The sequence below is a fragment of the Tenebrio molitor genome, chromosome 4 (genome assembly GCF_963966145.1).
Source record: "Tenebrio molitor chromosome 4, icTenMoli1.1, whole genome shotgun sequence".
Taxonomy (NCBI): domain Eukaryota; kingdom Metazoa; phylum Arthropoda; class Insecta; order Coleoptera; family Tenebrionidae; genus Tenebrio; species Tenebrio molitor.
The window spans coordinates 19,678,622-19,699,273 of record NC_091049.1 but is presented as its reverse complement, the minus strand read 5'-3'; the positions used below and the strand labels follow the sequence as shown (position 1 = coordinate 19,699,273).

Sequence of the window (20,652 nt, the reverse complement as noted above, 5' to 3'; positions counted from 1 at the left end):
TGCTTACATGAGTTTAGAGGTCCAAAATTGTCTCTATACTGTCTGACAGTTGCTGTTTTCCTGTTTTTCGTTTCGTTTCAATTATATGGGTAGGCACTAATGTTCAGATTTGAATTTTAGATGTAAGCATTAAATACTTATTTATCGCAGGATGGAAGATTGTTTTCAAAAAAAGCCGGACATTTAAATTTCAGTAGCCAGCTTTTTTCGGAAATGTAGTGTGGGTCTCATTTTTATTCCGTTAGGCTCATTATCACTCGTGAAATACCCTGTATTGCATATTGGTTCACAATTTTTTCAATTGCTGGGCCGTGCGTACTGTAGATATTATACTGGGTGTTAATCCTTTCCTAAACACTATTTTTCCGTTCTACCGAAACTGTATCTGTTTTTATATTTTCTATTGTCTCTTCCATATCGTGTATGAGAGAAGCCAACAGAATTTTCTCCTTTAAACTGTACGGGATTTTCATTTTGCAAAGAATTCAAAACAAGCTGTCACAAGGTGTGTGGTATAACCATAGCAACTCGACTCAAACGAAACTGGAGTAAGACTCAAGTCTAACTTTTACGAGTTTGGCCGAAATAATGACTATAATACGGATCTAGACTTGAGCAAAACTCAGGACTTGAGTACAACTTACCCAAGTTGGACTTGAGTTGCCGACTATAAATACCGGCCTCAGAAAATGTGTTCCATATTGTTTGCCATCAAGGAAAAAATTCACGTCCACAGTGAAATGGTGAATCTCGAATGAGATAGGTGTAATAATGTTAGCACCGTACATCACTATCTTCTGTTGGACATTATTTTCAAGCCCTGTCAAAGCGTTGGACGTATGTGTAATGTATTCTGCTAATTGTGTATGATTTGTAAAGCCATGTGTTGTGTTCATATGTTTTTCTCGTTCTTCATAGTGTGTTTAAATTTTATTAACTTTTCCGGGAAGTTCTTCATTTAAGAAAAACGCGTATTCTTCACCATTTAAACGAGCAGGAAGTTCAAACGGGCCCACCTCAATAAAAATGTTTCTATCATTTCAGAATTTATAATTTTTATTGAGCATTTGAATTTACCAAAGTATTTCCAACGATTCCAGCCCATAAATTAATACAAAATATTTCCTGATATCCACGTTCCCTAAGAAGATTTTCGTGTGCCCAAAAATGCTAATTGTGTCTATGTGTGTATTAAACATTCCTTCGCGGGAACAAGAGCATTTATCGGTAAATAAAATTTGTTTAGAAAAATTGTTGTTCAAAATGCTTTCATGCAATAACCATCGACAAAAGCGTACTCTTCATGGATAGTCTTCTTCTTGTAGATGGTGAACTCGGGTATAATGGTATGGACGTAGACAATCGCCTTTGATAACACAAGCCTGCACTGATTTCGATGTTTGCATAAAATTGCCAGTTTTTGAACAATTTCGACCCCCTGATTACGAAAATGATTTTGGTTTTGCGCTATCACGTCTAGTTTTTTCACAAGTCGTTTTTTCATAAAATTAAAATGTTCACCTAGAATGAATGAATTATTTCAAAATTTCGATATTGTAATATCGGACAACAATATGGATATTCGAAATTTCCTTGTTTTATTTGCGAGTGGGACTGCCGGGCACGAGACAAGCATTGGACTCAAAAGAAGTGGCCTTTAAGAACTAGACTTGTACCGGGAAGCAATAATAAAAAATAATTTAGTTGTATCCTAAAAAGTAGTATTAGGTACCACCAATGCATATCAAACTTTGTTTGATGAAGCAATTTGTAAAGCCTCTTGATAAAAATGGACAATGTTTCAAGTATTAATGTACAAAGTTACCAGATCTCTCCAATGCCAAATGAAAAGAGGTTAGGACCTCAAATAAGATATTTGTACAAAGGTAATGATTTTCAAAATTCCATGAATGTTGTTGAAAGGACTGGACGGCATTTAAGAACGTCATAGAAAAATTGCTTGGAAATCACAAAGATGAAGACTACGAAAATATTGTAAGAATCATGTTTAAAAATTTTCACATCTTGGGATGTAAAATGAGTTTGAAAGTGAATTTCCTCTTTTCGCACTTAAATCTTTTTCCTAAAAATCTTGGTGCTGTCAGCGAGGAACAAGGGGAACGCCTTGACCAAGATATAAAACAAATGGAGAGGTGATATCAAGGAAGATGGAGCGTATCAATGATGGTAGACTTTTGCTGGATGTTACAGCGCGATGTACCCAAAAAAAAAATACAGCAGGCAATCAATTAAAAGAAGTTTCCTCACAAAGTGTTAAAGATGCCATTCTCATAAGGAATAAAAAATTTAGTTAGATTATTAACCAAAAATTATTATAAACATCTTATTTTCCTAAATAAATTGCTTAATTTTTTTTTGTTAATTGTGAAAAAACCTGACGTGATACAAAAAAATGAATTGTATTTTTGTAATCAGGGCTCCAATGTTATACAAAATCAGTTGTCAAAATCAAAACATCGATTAAAAAGTTTTGTTTTGCAGGCCTGTGTAATTCGATCGGTTGTGAATTTTGAAGAACCACACATTTGTGATATGACTCGCGCACTCCTAGGATCTTGTTCGACAGCTTCCAGTACTGTTTCTTCCATTAAATGGACTCTTGCTCTACACGGTGCCCCAGAAACCCGTTTTAATGTAAGATTCATGGATCCCGTATGTCTTGTTCTACTTATTAGTTATTAGTCTTAAAATGGCGTGATGATCTGGATGACGCCGATTTGGAAATCTGGCAGCGTATTCTTTAGATACGGCTGTAGCATTCTGATTACACTCATCGTATAATAGAACCATTACAAGATATTGGCCATGATTTATTTTTTTAACGTTGGACACACTGTTTGATTTCCTTGATTTCCGTCACTAAAGTGCCTGATATGACCTAACAAAATGAACATAACATGTTGCTGAATTTCCTGCGATGTCTGAGTATTTTTCTATTACGAACTAGTAAAACTGACAACAATGCACTAGACATTGACGCTATTTATAGCCCTAAACTTAGAAAAAAACACCCAATTCTATAGACACCTTTACTAACAAATTAAATGCAAAATTTCCGTGGCCTCCCATTGTGCCAAAACAACCTGAATGCATTTTACAGATGTTTAGTACTCTTTCTTCTAATACCCTGCACAAAAAAATCTAAACGTGTTAAGTCCACACTTCGGGGTGGCCAAAAGTTATTGGAACCTCGCCCCATCCAAATAAAATTACACTAGCCAACAAATTGAAAAAAAATTGTGACTGATATGATAATAGGTGCATTAGGGTGTATCATCCCTTCTAATTACGAATTTAATAACGAAAATCCTTCATCACGTACGGGGTCATTATAAATGTTTGTCACAACTAGTGGGCGTAGCGGCGCACCTAAAGCATAGCGCACAGCCACCTACAATGGGACAATCATTTATAATGACCCTGTACAAATTTTGAGTTACAGGCTAATATTTTTTTTGTATTTAGGTAATCGTAATACTTTTTCATTTATTAAAAAAAATATAATAAACAAAAAAAATTAATTTAATCAAAAAACAAAAACAATATTCAAAGATGTCGTATTCTAACATAAATCTGCCGTCGATGACTTTTTTGGCAAAGGTGGACATTCTTTTGTAAGGTGTTTTATTTTCTCTTATCAGAAACCAGCAATAGTCCCCCATCTCCCATCTCCCTTGGTACCGTTTTTCCATCGTCAGTTTATCCTGGGGGAATCTCTTTCCTTGCTCGTCACTAACGGCACCAAAATTTTGAGGGAAAAAATTTAAGTGAGAATGGAGGAAGTGAATTTTAAGTGACATCCTTCACCTCATTTTACACTAATGTGTAATTAATTTTTGTATTATTTCTTCATAATTTTCGGCATTTTTGTTGCCTAGAAACTTGTGTGTCATTTTTTTAAAAGACTTTCAAGCACTTAATTCAATGTGATTAAACTTTTCTTCAAATTGTGGATCTTTTACAATCTTTCTAATTTGTGATCCAACAAATGCTGTCTTTGAGTTTGGCATTACTCAGTTTTGGAAACATTTGTCTAAGTTATTGAAAAAAGTAGCACTCTCTGTATCCAAAGCCTGGACAATTTTTTTTATTAATCTTAGCTTAATTTGCAATGCGGGTAGTAAAATCTTTTCAGCATTCACTAAAGGTAAATTCTTTATGTTAGCTTGTCCTGGGGCAAATTCTTCTCTTTTACTCTGAAAATAGACAGATGACAGATACGTTGTTTTTAAGGTGAAATGTCACTGCCACAGCTCAATGAGCTATTTTATTTCAAAAAGTAACATGTTTTTTGTTACTTTTACTGATAGGCATTAATTGTTTTGTCGAACATACATGTTTATTACATAGTTTTAATGAAAAATACATAGCTTTGAAATTTGACGTGCTATAGAATTTTCTTCAACATTTTTGAGTTTAGTACATACAAGGGGACAAAAAAGCACAATTTTTTTCTCAGTCACAAAATGGCTGTTGGCTAGTGTTATCATCTAAATATTGTCTGACATTTCTATAAAAATGGGTGGGACCCCATCTTTCTGGAACCATATACATTGTAGTGTTTTCAGCTCCTGGGTGTCTTTTTGTTGCTTTGGCGTTTCTTCCACTTTCACCCTATATTATTAGTATTTCGGTATATTCTTCAGAACTGAACATTTTTGTATCGGGTGTTCATTTAAATTTCAGGTCAAATTTGGCGTTGAAGTGTCGGCTGTGAACGTACTACGGATTGCGGATCAGTCAAATTCTATAGCATTGGTGGATGCCAAAAGTACTTATGTTTGAACTGGTTTCCACACTCCGAGGGGTCCAATCTTCATTTTCAAACAAGTCAATTCTCTGTTTTAAAAATTCTATAGCGTTTCTATAATTTCGATTATTAACTCTCTCAAGTGCATTGTTTCGCAAAACCATACTGTTGTAATGACTTCTTTGTGGAGTAGTTCTCGTTTCACACAGTATCTTAGAGCAGCTGCTCTATCATTATTTCGCTAGACCAACTTTCATTTTATCAAAATGTGGCGGCTTAAGACAAGACTCTACCAATGATGGAGCAAGCTTTAAATCTTCATAATCTATGTGTAACAAAGATTTAATGTGACTTATGTCGACCACGTTTGTTGGTAGGCAATATTTTTGGACAAATGATTCGGGGATAATGATTTGTTGACCATTTGTTAAATGACCTCTTCAGTTTTTGAAAATATGTAGGGGATCGGATTGAAAATATAACTTCCTGCAAGGGTCAATTGGGTGCGGCGATGAATTTTTTATAGCCTCATGTCTTCCAGCGTGGATGTTATAAAGCCTGCAGATGGCTGCTTTTAACCACCCATGTCGCTTATTATTATAGCATCCACATGCAGGCCCATGTGCTTTGCCTTTGAAATAAGGCTACCAATATCGGCTTTGACACTATTCGGATCGAAAGATTTGCCCGTAAAGTGGTAGCCAACAACTTGTTTCCATCTAGATGTTACACCAGCTATCATATACACTAATGCGTGTGTGGCAATATCTTCATACTGCTTAGTCGAGGAAGGCAACGTTGGTTTTCCTAGAATCAAGTTGGTGGTGGGATCGAAGTCTAATTTAGGCGTTATAGCCATTTCGTCAATTAAAATAGCACAATCTCTTCAACCATCAGCACAACTTTTGGTTCCATAGCTGCTGATATCTCATTAAGCAACCCGGGGCAGACTTTCAAATGCTTTATCCTTCTCTGAAGAGTACGGTGCGTTGGTAAAGGTTGACCAATTTCTCTGATTACGTCATATACAATTGTATCACATCCTGGCCACAACTTGTAGGCTTTCATCATTGTGTCATCGGACCATTTGACACCCCTCATAGTTTCCATACTTGAAGAAAATTTTTGGTCTTGGTCGTTGTTAAGAAAAAGAGGTAGATTCTCTTTGATTTTGTTTTGTTCCATTCGTAGCTTTTTGTTTTGATTTCGTAACAAATTAATTTTGCGTTTGTACCTAGCTACTTGTTTTTCTAATCTCCTAACATATACATTGCGTCTGAGCATATACCGAGTTAGTCAGTTATCTTGTGTGTTGATTTATTATTTAAAAATGATCCACTTGAAGTAGTTTTTTTGTTCGACACTGTCAGAATTTGAGAATTTTGTCCTCTGTGAACCGATTTTGATAAATATCAACTTGTCAAATCGAAACGTCAAGCTAATTTGAACGATTTTACGCGATGTGGAGCCTTTAATGGGCTCGTCGAACAAAAAAAAAAACGTTGTATTCAACTCGTTCTTGTGTAAATTGGGCTTTTTTTTTTGGCCCAATTTTCACACGAACTCGTTAAATAAACTACTATTATGCCTACTAACTTAAATTTTCAATTAAATGTTCAAAATGTCTGCCTTCGTTGTTTTCACATGCAGCAATTCTTCGAAAGAATGGTATTTAACATTACTAGCATGGTAAAAAGGGTTTTTACTGGCGACAGAAGGATATGGATAAGTCAGCTTCTTATAATAAATGTTCAAATACGGGGCCATTTGCATTTAAACAAGCATTTGCTCGTGTTCCCAAATTCCGAGGGATTCGCATTAGCGAATTTTCACCCACCGTATTAGCTGCATCAAATATTCGGTCTTGCAGCTCTTCTACTGTCTCCGACACTGTAGAATATACAATATTCTTGAGATGACCCCAGAGAAAAAAATCTATTGGATTGAAATCTAGAGATCTGGCAGGCCACGGAGTGGGACCGCCACGCCCTATCCATTTATTCGGGTAGTTATTATTAAACGATTCTCTCACTGGAATAGCGGCTAAGGGTGGCTAAGGGTACAGCATCTAGTAAATTGTCCAATTCATTTTCCAAGAAATTTAAAAAATTATCTACTCTTAAACGATTGGGTAAGATATGTGGTCCAAACGTTCAAACTGAATCTGTGCTGGTGACTAGCTTCAAAAAAACACTTTGATATTTTCAACCGACAGAAATCGGTTCCTTAACTACATCTGCTCTTTTTTTATTAGGTTTTTCATTCAAATTACAATTAGATTTTAGTTACAATGGGTTTTTCGTCTTGCCTGTGGTGCTCTACCACTTGAAGAATAAGCCATAAATCGAGAAACTAACTACCGAGTTGGTGATTGGGAAGTAAATACTTTTTAGGCGCCCAGAGCTTGTCCGCGACGTACGACACACCCTGTATGTATTAAATAGGTTAGAATGTTACGTACCCACTTAGGTGTCGTAGGCGCCCCAATGCGCGGGCCCTTTGTTGATCTGTTCTAAAATGTATTGTGAGACTTCGTGGGGCATAATATAGGTTCAACTCGATGCCTTTTTGTCTCACTTCATTTAAACCTCTAATATGGCCAGCCCGAAAGCACAAGTCCATTATTGCTAGATCGTCCACATGGATTAGAAGTACCTCCGTTGTAATTACCACTCTGGCGTAATACTGGCGGCCAGAGTCGTGAACAATTCTTACGTTGGAGAGCTTCATTTCTTGACGATCTTCTCGCTGCTGCTGCACGTGAAGTAGCGAATCTATCAATGCATTTATCTCTGCAAAAAATAGTAGTTTATGTAACGAGTTTATCGCGATTACAATACTTCTTTTGGAGAAACAAATTCTGGAGTTAATTCTAAGTTGTCAAAAGTGACAAATTGTCTTGCAAACCAATCGTTGCCTACACCTTGATGCATTGAATGAGTCTAGCAATAATACCAATTAGCATCAAAATTTTGAAAAAAATCTGTATTTATGGGTGAGGCTAATTTGTTGTCGCGGATTGTATGTTCAAATTGACCGCCTTAAGTGCATCCCAGATTTCAGCATCTGTATATTTTCCGTTGAGGTCAATGTTTTCTTGATACTTTTCCCGTGAATAAAGATGGATCCTGAGAAATGACAGATCTGAGAGTTTCTAATGGAAGAGTTGCAATGTCCACTCCGTCTATAAATATTTTACCTTCAAATTTGTGCAATCGTAGAATCGTGGAAATTATCGACGATTTCCCAGCAGCTGTTTTCCCCACAATGGCAATTTTCTCTTGAAATTCTACTACACAGTTTAAATTATGGAGTACATAATTGTCGGAATCGTAGGAAAGGTTTTATTTCTCTTCTCTGCCAACCTTCAACCAAAATACCATCTCTGTGTTCTTGAGTCTGTTCAGTGTATTCTAGGATTCGTCCGACGTCAATTCAATTTCGATTCTGATAGCTTTGGCTAATGCAATTTCAATACATTTCTTGAAGAGACCAGCTTGCGAAAGCACAAGACCAACATGTGTTGCAGATAGACAAGCCTATTTTAAATAATAATTCTTACTAAATTAAAGATTTTTCTACTAACGCCAACAATCAGGAATTGTAGAAAAGTACATTCAAAACAATAAATCTACGTTTAAGACGGTGTCATTCATTTGAACAATTCAAACTTTATATTGTCATTTTTGCAGGATGCCGAAAAGGTAAGACATTTTAAAAATGAATGTGTTCAACATGTTGCACATTATTAAATGTGCAAAAACAGACAAAACAATTTACTATACAATTAAAATTTTTGTTTTGAGTGTACAATGGCGGACAAAAAATTTCATCCACAACTGTCATTCCACTCACGTATGCTGTGAAGCAGCCTTTAGGAACGAATAACCTCACTTTACACGTTGATATGTGTCAATCAAATTGTGTGTGTCTTATGGGTGACAATAATAAATTTAAAATTTTAATTTGCAAACGTCAATCATAATGACAATAAAGGTTGAACTACACCCATTTTTCGTGAAATGACAGGAAAAGGGTGGACGAAATTTTTTGGCCGGAATAGTAGGTACTTAAGAAATATTAGCGCCACTGTCAAATTTGACATGGGACTTTACATTATTTGGACTACAGTAAAAGAAAATTGTACGAACAGTTCTAAAAATTTATAGGAAAATACTTTTCAGGTTAAACATAAATCAGTAAAAAGGGGTAGTCTTTTGTACGTTTGATAAATTGGAATTCAATATAATACATAAAGTTGACGCAAGTTGCAAAAAACCACTTTGCATTTGCAACAGCACTTCTATGGAATTAGTCATTTGAAATTACTTTAAAACTGTACTTATATGGAAAATATTCAACCCAAACTATGATTTTCTGGTCCCTTTGTGCCTCTATTTGGTTCAAAAATATGAAAAAAATGCTGTTGCAAATGACAAGTGGTTTTTTGCAACTTGAGTCAACTATAAATATTTATACAGGGTGTCTCAAAATTCGCGAATTCCGAATTCAGAGCGTTGTTGGGGATTACTTCAGTAGTCCAAATATGAAAGTGCACTCTTTGAAGTGCGTTTTCTTCAAATACAGGCTGAAAAGTTCAGTGTTTATTGTTATTTATGGGGTAGATAATTGTGGAAAATAATAACGTAAAACAATTTTTTGAAGAATAGCTTTACTTTGGAGTAAAAAAAATCTTAAATTTTTGTATTTTTTTTTAAATGGAACGGCAACGTAGCTAGAACAGTATTTTGTCACTGTGGATATGAAGGCTGCTATGTATTGAACCAAATTAAAGTGCTTATATCTTCTTTAGGAAGTACTTATATCTTCTTCAGGAAGAGCGAATTTTTTTTTCTAAGTATTTTTCGAGCTCCACTGGGTCCTTCCCTACCACGCACAGTGGTCCGGTTTGTCGCCGTAGCGCGAAAAAAATGTTTCAATCAAAAGTATGAACCATTTCCTAAAAAGTTTAAGGCAGAATGACAGTATATACCTTAATTATTATAATTAACATGATATTTATATATTACCCTTTACTCACCACCCCTATATCATCCCTAATTAGAAAAAGAGTTGCCAAAAATTACCAATTTATTTAAATCGACTTATTCCTAAATCTAATTCTTAGAACTAATTTTTGTATACAAAAAACCTAACTTAATCACTGTCTGACGAATCGAACTCATCATCACTGAGATTTTCCACTTCTTCGTTATCCGCTTTTTCTAATGTTATATCAGGTTCATCTAATAGAGGTAATACGTCCGCACTAATTTTATTTTTATAATTGGACAATCTTTGCCGTGAGTAGTGTGAAATTATTGGATCTGAAGAAAGCAGTAAATAGTGGAGTAGATCCTCATTCGTCGAAGTCCTGGATATTTTCCGCGTATGATGCTCGCGCACAAATTTAAAGTCTTTATTTTTCGCTTGTGCTTCTTCGCTGAGTTGTCCTATTGGTAGAGCCGCAGTTTTTATTACCTCACTGCCATGGATAAGGACCTTGTGTACACTAGGGGGCATATAGTACCAAGGATAAGTATCAATGTATAACTGAGCCGTTTCTTTAGCGTATGCCTCGAATTTTTCCGTATTTATACGAAACCCAGTGGACATTGCTTTTAAAATCACACTGAATCTTCTGATTAGTTCTTCATTTAATCCAGTAATTTGGGCACTGACTTCTGGGTTACGGAAGAAAGTACGGGCAGTGTTTCCGTCATTTGTGGAGCCAAACCCAGGCTTTGGTTGATCGACTAAAATTCCTAATTTCTGACGAAGCTCATCAATTATAATTTTTTTTCGCTCTGCAACCACTTTTTTGTTATTGTCTCCTCGAACTTGAAACACTTTTATTGTGAGTCTATAGCTTATGTGCAAGCAACATTCCATGAACCGAATCCAAGAATGCAAAACCGATAATCCATAACTGTAGTGTTTAACATTAGGTGTTTTGCTATACACTTTACTTAAATTATTTACTTCGGTAGGTTTTGCGCCGCAAATATAACAAATTTGTGCACTACGCGTGTCTGTCATTGAATTGCACACTTTTCCGTTTACCATTGTAAAAAGCAGCTCAAAACTCACTGTAATATTATCCTTTACAACTGTAGGCACAAGTTTTTCAATTTGTCTTTCAATTTCACCAGTTTCCTTCTTAGTTACTTCATCTGACTCCTTTGTGAACACAAATTTTATCGCTCTACAAAAGCGGGTAGACGAAGGGGCTGGATTCTGCCATATTATAATTTTTTTATCGTCAGAAGCCATTGTACAATACACCTGGAGAGGTACGAGTGACAACACAAAAACAGACGAATCATCAACACCACTTTCAAAAAAACGTTGTTTGTATGAACTTTGACCAGAGCTACCATCGCAACCCCATTTACATAGCATTTTAAAGTTTTTGGAACCCTCTGGTAAAGATGTCACGAGCTCGTCTTGCAGGGAAAATATTCTCCGTGTTGTCAGATCTAGCAGATCCTGTAGTCTTACTTCGGCCGATGATTCTGTAATTTGTATAGACCCCAAATTAGGATAACACTTTTGCTTTGCTTCTAATATATGGTGCCAGGAAGGATAGATGGGGGCATTTCTTGCTTTCGCTTCTACTCGAATTAGCAAATATTGTCTCTTACTTAATTTAGCATTAATAATAAGAGACAAAGCTTCTTCAGGACTATAAGCGACGTTTTCACCACTTTTTATAGTTTCATATGATCTTCTATATTTTTTTGCTCTTGTTGGTGTCGTAGACGTTACATCAAAGACAACAGCAGCAGCTGACCGTTTGCCCGATTTTCGGAGTTGTGTCTGGGTTGCAAATGTTAATTTTTCCAGCGATGTTTCTTCCACTAAATTTTTTGTCTTTATTAATTTTCCTCGAGTTCCACATTCTTCAAAGACTTTTGAGGGGCGACCACGTTTTTTTGTAGACTCTTCTGATTGTGTATTTAATGGAATTTTTAAACTCGTGTTAAGCCAGTCGTGATTTGTGGATTTAAATGCTTTAACATTGCGAGTGCACTTTTTCCAGCGACCTTCAATGGCTTTTGTAAAATTCAAAAGAGCTTTCTCCAGATCACTTTCATTGGCGTTAATCTTGTCCCTTACAAACTCTTTAAGGTGGAACAGTACCACTGTTCTTTTCGAACGTTTGTGTGCGTACCACACGGAAAATAAGTCCAAATGTGTGACTATCCCGGACGGACCTAGAAAAATTGGTATAATTTAAAAAATCGCACTCGTACGCACTTCATATTTTAATATGCTTTTCTTTTATAATGTCTTTACCAATAAATAATAGCGCCCACACTTGCAAATTCTTGCATTTTTTTGTAAGTCAATTATAATGTTAGAAATTTAAAAAAACAAGTTTCCACTTTAGGAAGAGAGTTTTCCATGGGAAATGTAGCAAGGAAAGGTCAAAAAAGCTATTACCTACCTGGTTTTGATTCACTCATTGCTGTAAATTGTGCAAAACACGTCACTTGTATTCAGAGAGGGCAGTGGTCAACTCGAAACGCAAAGGGTAACTAACGGAGCTTATCAACATCCCGGCGTATCTTGGCGCTTTCTTACCTGCTAAACCCTAACGGATAGGTACTTCCTGGAAAAACTTGTTTCTGAAGATGCTATAATAGTATCTTGTTTTGAAAATGTAACTTGCAATGCAATGTAACGTTTTTGATTTTTTTCGCGCTACGGCGACAAACCGGACCACTGTGCCACGCTCTGATTTCGGAATTCGCGAATTTTGAGACACCCTGTAGTGCTATTCTCTAAAATTTCAGTGCATAATGTAAAAAGTTACAGCATGTAGCTAACAGAGCAATGTAAAAAACGTCCTTACAGAGATACTTAAAATTAGTATTCTCTAAATACCCCTGTAAGCATTTGCCAATTTAATACATTTGAAAATTAGTGAAGTAAGCTTTGATTGAGTGAACAAAATATATTTTGTACCTTTCAAAAATGGAATGTGTTGAAATGAACATTGAAAAACGAAAAAGGTGCCAAAATACAATCTCCGAGCAGTACGGAGAATATTTGAAATTAACGGATGATATTTTTCGTTCTGGCAAATTAACTCCAACCATTTCCCCAAATTACATTTTGAAGTCTTTGGGTAAGTTGTCATATACAGGGTGTCCCAGAACTGGCTCCCCAGAGAAAACAGGCATGTGCCGACAACAAAAGAGACTCCAAATTGACTAAAATAAATTTTCTGCTAGCTCAAATTACCGAGTTATAAAGTTTTTAATTTCACCATTCCCGGAAGCTCGTCCTCAGGTATTACTAAAAAATCCGATCGGTTGCTAAACAACAACAAAAAATCTCTGATATCGCACAAATCAATAAAATGTTTGGGCAACTGGAATTTTGACGTTTTCCGATATAAAAATTCGTTGACGTTTATCTGTCATCAACATCAAGACTTGACAATTGCAAAATTCGAAATAAAACAATAAAAATGGCGATTCTAAAAAGAACCATTTATTTAAATAGGTAACAATGTTAAAGCAGATGTTCGAAATGACCACCATTCATTTGTATGCACAATTGTGCTCTACGTAACAAACTTCTTGTAGTAGCGTTAGTTATCATTTCTTCAGTAACTGAAACAAAGCCTCCTGATTTCGAACTCTCAGATCAGCCTCTGAATTTATGGGCCGCCGATAAATGATTCAGATCTGGAGACCTGGCAGGCCAATGATGCGGTCCTCCTCGACCGATCCAGCGCTGTGGATATTGGTTATCCAAAATTTCCCGAACGTTTCTACTAAAATGTTGGAACCAGTCATTTATGCGATAAGCAAGAGGTACAATTTCAAGTAAATCAGGTAGCTCCGTGCCAATGAACTGAGCATATCTTGCCCCCGTTAATCTTGCGGAGAATTGAAACGGTCCAATCTAGAGCCGGGGATTCGGAATTTTAACTTGCCAAACGATCGCCCAATAGCCCAGTCCACAGAAAACCTATGTTGAAAACCTCTGGGAGATAATTCTCTTGGATTTTCCTCTGCCCAGATATGAAGGTTGTGATAATTGGAACAACCTTACCGGTAAAATCTCATCAGAAAACAGTATCCGTGACAAGAAATGTGGAGCATCGTTTTGGTTTATTAACCACAGATAAAACTCTCGCCTAATTGGATAATCCTCTGACAGAAGATGTTGTACTCCTGTATAGTGGTACGGGTGCCTCCTATTATCAGCTGGAACTCTCTGCACCGAACTCTTGAATAAACCCATTTCACGAGAAACTGTTCGAATACTCCGGGTGCCGTCTTCCTCAAAGACATTCAATACGGCTTCCTCGTGTTCGACAGTCCTTACATTTCTTGGAGTACCCCCAACTTCTTCTTCGAACTGGCTGCATCTGACCCGTTTCTCGACCCCGAGCGATTAATTTCAGGATTGTTTTATGATCCGGATGACTTTGTCTTTGTGGAAATTGTTCACGGTACAACTTTACTGCTTCACGTGCATTGTTCCCACATCGCGCAAAAGTAAGAATCATATCTACGTACTCAGAGGAAGAATACATGTTAAATGATACACTTGAATTAAATATCGCAGCGAAATTGTGTAACAAATGTCAAACTGACGTAAACAATCATTCTAATAAATGTAGTGGACCAAACCTAATCGACAGAATTATAGAGGTTTACAGATAAAAAGGAAACCTAGGCAACGCAAAATTGCGATTATTCCACCTTAATGATGCTCAACTCTAATTGGTCAACTTCAGAATGTCTTTTCTCGGTTATCATTTGAGATAGGACTTTTTTTCTTCAAAATACACGTTAATATATTCGCCCTAAGGCTCCCTTTTTTCTCTGGGGAGCCAGTTCTGGGACACCCTGTATAATATACCAAGGGACAGATATATTGCCGGAAATTTTTTCGAGCAGTCCTGACACACGAGTGTTTGTAGCAAGAAAATTACACGAGGGCGCTAGCCCGAGGGTAATTTTGAGCGACAAACACGAGTGTTGGACTGCAAGAACAAATTTCTGGTGATATATATCTGTCCCGAGGTATATTCGGAAGAGAATCGCCCGAAAAAACTTTTCCCTAGGTAAATTATATCGGAAATTTTCCCTAGGGAAAATTTCCGCTTAATTAAATTGTGATTGGTTGCTATTCAAATAATTCGGAGTTGTGATTTGTCAATATAAATCATGTGACATTTGAGGGCGATTCTCCAAGAAATTAAACGCAATTGGTGCTGGTCCCGTTTCATGGCCAAAAGAATGGGCAAAGATAAGAACTATATCGTCGGCTACACTAGCAAAGCACGTAACTCCACATTTTAGTGAAAAAGATTTGTTTACCCCATTTAATTAATCAGAAGGTAAAATGTATAGGTTTTTTCTGTTTAAACATTCATTTTAATTAGAAACATAAAATATTAAAGAATTTAAAAAAAATCACAAAATGCAATTTTGTTTCTAGTACAGTTTATTGTTGCTCCTGTAAGATTTTGCATTTTGGAGTTACGTGCTTTGCTAGTGTAGACGACGATATTTTTTATTACTTCATCTATTGCATATTTATAAATTGACAGCCGTTTTAGTGACTGTAAAAATGCCATTAGAGCAAAGTGTAGAAAAATTGCCGACAGCAGACTAAAAACTGGTGACGGTGTCGGTGAAGAAATTAAGTTGTCATCGTTAGAAGATCGAGGTCTTGCTGTCTGGGGTAAGGTGGTGGTGACGGGATCTCCAGAACTTCTCGTAGTTGCGGGTTTTGCAGCAGCGGGGAAAAAATAATTCACCCCAACCTGATTGTAGCGGTGATGCAGATGATGATATCGTGCGTTCATTTAAATTTATCCTCAAAGTAGACGTTGAAGACTCGATTGTGAACGCACTATACGGGTAACGAATCACGGATCAGCTGTTTAAATCTACGCTTTTACACGAGTGGTGCGTTCTCAATCGACTCTCCAACGCCAACTTTGACGATAAATTTAAATGAACGCACGATAGAATTAATGAAGAATGTGTTCCACTGGAGAATTAGATAAAAGAAGCGATGGGAATGTTGGGAAACGAAAAATGTTCTGAACAAAGTAAGAAGAAAAACTCGTATGATCAAAAAGTCTTTGGATAGCGGTAGCCATTAAATGTAAAAACCATCTATAGAATTATTTACTTCTACTGCCCGTAGTTTTTATGTGTACTTCAAAGTAGTGCTAATCTCACTGAACTCGTTTAAACATAAACGAGGCGAATAAATCCAATCACCATTTTCACCACGATTTCCATTACTGTAGTATGATTTAATAATAAAAATTGTATGTTCTCTTTGAAACATTTTGAATTATAACCTGCTAACTTGAAAGTTGTCAAATAAATGTCAAAAATCATTGAAATAAATAATTTCCTAGATAGCTTGTTAATTCCACGGCTACTCTGATCCACAGACTTTTTGATCATACTATATTTAAAAGAACAAGGATGCCTAAAGAAAATTGCTCTATTAAAACAATTGCTGGAAGAGTTTAAAAAAGATAATTGTAATGAAGAACAGCTGAAATTGGCAGAAAATAAATTAGAAGCGGCGAAGTTTAAATTTGAAGTGTTTGAAAACCCTACTTTTTTGTGTATTGTAGATTTATCATTTTAAATATATCGGCAATCAGTTATAAAATTGCAGATTATTTTATTAACAAATTATTATGTTCCCGCGACCACTATGCAATATGGCACATTTCACACGGTTTTCCCTTAGTGAAAATTTAAAATTGCAAACAATTTCAACACGAAGACGAACGAACGGCCTACCCGTGTGAAATGAAAAATTTGAGAAATACGATTGGCCGACAGCTGTGTGTTTTTATTTTGCACACAGGCCGATGATTAACGATGTCTACCGTTCCGCGCGATGGCATAATTATTTTGTCCGCTGCTAGAGTGCTCTGCCGAATGATATTTGAAGTTTTAACTTGACCCTTAGCAAGTGGAAGAGAGAATAAATACTATCTTTGGTAATGAGAAATTGGAACTTTAGCTTCTTCACTTGTAATTGGTTTAGGATAGGTTGTAAAAATTATAATAATGACGATTTACGATAGTGGTAAGTTTTTGCCTGCCGACGTGCTAGTCTAGTCTACCTGCTAGTTACTAAAAAGGGATGCCGAATATTAGTCTTTTTTTGTGGTCGTCGGAAAAATATCGTGTATAACACGTGTGTTGAAGATTCGATTTCACATTCGTTTGCTTAAGTCTCGCGCCTACGGCTTGTGGCTCAATTCTGCAAACTCGTGTGAAATCTTTCATTTTTAACACTTGTTATACATACTAACAATATACTATTATCCACAATCACATTTTAAAACGACTTTTGTCTGTATTAACTAGCATTGTATCCACTACTATACTGCGCCAAAAAATTGTCGCAACACTAAATGTATTTTTGAATTACTTAAAAAATGATATACATATTATAACTTATTATTATGTCAATATTATGTTAGGACGTTTACGTTTTTGTAGATATCTTTTCTCATCATGAAACAAACAATATTTTCGAAATTCGATGTGTTGCGACAATTTTTTGGCCCAGTGTAGATAAGTGAAAATGGAAAATTAATTAATACAAATCATTTGAAATTTATGGAATAACTAGCTGACCCGGCGAACTTCGTACCGCCTCAGAATCGATAAATGTTGTGTTAACTTATTAGGTGAACTAAATTAAGTTTTTTTATTAAGATAAAATGAATAATTAAAATGAATTGAAATTTAATGATTTAATGCATACACAAACAAATTTAATACAGTTGGTTGCAAAAAAAAAAACGGGAAACGAAAATTTTTCTAATGTAAATTTGGTTTTGTTTATTTGTCAATTAATTGTCTACTCGACAATACCTATCAAATAATTTCTAAAAATGTCTGAATTTTGACTCTAATTCTAACCTATCTCTCGTAAGAAGGTTTCACACTATGTAAAAAATTGTAAAAATGTGTCAATTTTATTCTGACAGTTCCCGTTTTTTTTTTGCAACCAACTGTACCTTAATTTAATGCTAAGCACTACGCCCTCCGACGGAGATTATTCATTCGTATTCACGTCACGTGATGTGCAATTTCTGCACGGATGTTGGCCTTCAGGTCTTGTAGGGTCCTTAGATAGTTGATATAAACGCGAGATTTCAAAAAAACCCATAAACAAAATCGCAAGGGGCCAAATCTGGCGAGCGAGTTCTCTACTACAAATTGCCCCTTACTGAAGTGAAACTCCAGTTCTTCGTCTTGTCGCACTCCCGGTTTGTCTGAACGTAGTGACCCATGTAACAATTGATTTCTGGTTCGGGACACGACCCAACATTGAAGCGATTTCGGAAGGGTTGCGATCACAGAATATCAGTTTGAAAAGTAGACCTCGACGGCAAACGCAGGGTCTCCATCACCACTCTTCCAACCATGGAGGTAGTATTAACAGGAGGGAGCATTCCCTATAGCCACAGCCATCTCTACTTACAAGCCGTGAAGTTAGAAATCTGGCAACGTCGCGTGTGGGTCTATTCCTTCATCAGTCTACGTTTGTTAAATAGTGTTTTTGTGAGTTTGAATCAAAAACAGTGAGATAAATTGGTGCTGAAGAAGTTTTTAACAATTCTTGAACAAAAAGAATCATCAAAAAGTACGAGTATTAACCACATTAGCAATTAAAAGTATAAAATCAGATAACCTTTATGTTGATTTTAGTGTTGTATGCGAATGTGGAACACCATGTGAAAAAATATACGTCCTTGCGGCATTAATTATGAGCAATATAGTGTTAAATAATTATAGTAAAAATAAAAAGAATGCTTGTCAACATGAAAAACGTAGTACAAAGAAAAAACTTACCACTTTGAATAATTAGCGAATATGTACAGTCGATGGACAAATAAAACTAGGACAAAAATGACAATCACATAAGTCAAAATTTACAAATTTGCATCGTTTAATTACGGCTTTATTACAAATAGGTTAACTTTGGTATGACATATTATATAGACACTGACAAATATATTGACTATTCAATGGTCTGATTTACATAGACTAAATTTTAAGTGTCCCAGTTTTATTTGTCCACCGACCGTACTAAGTATTAAAATCGTTGAAATCTTAATAATGTTTTTTGTTCGACACTGTCAGAATTTGAGAACTTTCTCTTGTGTGAACGGATTTTGATAAATGTCACAACTTGTCAAAACGAAACGTCAAGCTAATTTTACAGATTTTAAGCGAATTTTGAGCCTTGAAGAGGCTAGTCGAATAAAAATACGTTGTATTCAACTCGTTCGTGTGTAAATTTGGCCTTTTTTGGCACTCGTGGCCCTTTAAAACACGTTTCACTCGCGTTTTAAACTGGCCCACTCATGCCAAAAATGGTCCAATTTACACGCAAACTCGTTAAATAAACGACTATTTTTATACGTTTCCCTTTTATCCATCCTTTATTCTTTATAGGCACAGGTGTTCTCTCGGCTGCGCCACCAAAGTTTCCGGCCGGACCAATCAGGAGCCGTCCTTGGCGCCTCGGCCCTCAGCCGGGCGCACATAAATAGGGGCTCACATTTTGTCAACGTTACTCCCGTACCGGTCGTAAAAGACGGACGGAGTCATTAAAGACTTGCTCTTCACCGAGACTTTTCTTTTCACCACATCCTGAGGGGTCCCTGCTCTGGCACGATCGACCAGACACCCCTCACACCATCATCAACGCTCCACCGAGGGGTCCCTGCGCTGGCGACATCGACCAGCCACCCCTCGCATCATCCGCCGTCCACCGAGAGGTCCCTGCGCTGGCGGAATCGACCAGCCACCTCTCGGCCGACCGCACCACCGAAACCGTCACCGTAGTCGCCCCCGGCACTCGGTGGCACCCCCCTTCATCAACGAGGACTCCGACGTCTGTGGCGCTTCGCCCCCCCTGGGGCTCCGCCCCGACGTTCGACTTCGTCCCGTAACACTGTGCTATAGTCCTATACCGTCAATGCTTTAGATGCGGTAGCGGTCGGCCACTCTCTAGTACCACTTTATGACTCTTCTCAAACTACGCGCAAGCGTTAGTGACACTGCCGGCCGTGGAGGGAGAAAAGACTGGAAATGTAAGGTTCTCGATGATAAATAAGGTAGCGACAACTCATTGTTCATTTTTGAGACTCCAAATTAAAAGAGAGGACAGATCGACAAATGCCGTGAGTGTGACAAAGACAGAGTTATACACAATTTTACGGGATGTTTGTATCTGTGTCGAACAGATTAACTTGCATAGACTCCAAATTAAGTGAGATGAAAATATTGGCGCAACCGTTGTCGTTACCTTTTATAATCGAGAACCTTACTGGAGATGGCATTTCCTATGCTTCCCATGTTAAAAATCCGAACCCTCTAAAAGCACGTGCAACAACCTTTTATGACCCAGTCCACAATGCGCTAGATAAAGAAGCACATGCGCCTGGAAGGAAGGCGAAGGAAGGCATTGGCCTAGCATCTATATTCAGAAACCTTTTATGACTCTGTAGTTTTCGCGGGCCGGTACACTTTTTTGAATTAGTGCCATCTCCAGTCTTTTCTCCCTCCACGCTGCTGGCCCTCTGCTGGGATCTTTCCACATGGTGCGCTCTGCATTTAGTACCACTTTATGGCAGTGCGCATTTACGCGGCATTTCGGCTTTTTTCAAATAGTGCTCCCTCCTGACAACGCATGATGGCAGCTGACGGAGATAGGGAACAAATCTTTAAAACCACGGGACCACGGCTTCCGAATGAGACCGCTCCCGCCCCATTACAGTCTGAATGGCGCGCATTTCAAAAAAAGAAGTTATGTTGTCGCACCCTGTACAATGCAAAAATAGGTAAGAGTAA

At 37.0% G+C, this 20,652-nt stretch overlaps 1 long non-coding RNA gene across 1 annotated transcript; it reads right to left on the bottom strand.

Moving 5' to 3' along the window:
* Positions 1–9,844: 9,844 nt before the first annotated feature.
* LOC138128403 (uncharacterized) lies at positions 9,845–19,125 on the bottom strand. The gene is made up of 2 exons (XR_011158639.1): positions 12,222–19,125; positions 9,845–11,988 (listed from the first exon to the last, which is right to left on the bottom strand). It is a non-coding gene; the product is annotated as an uncharacterized lncRNA (long non-coding RNA).
* Positions 19,126–20,652: the final 1,527 nt, after the last annotated feature.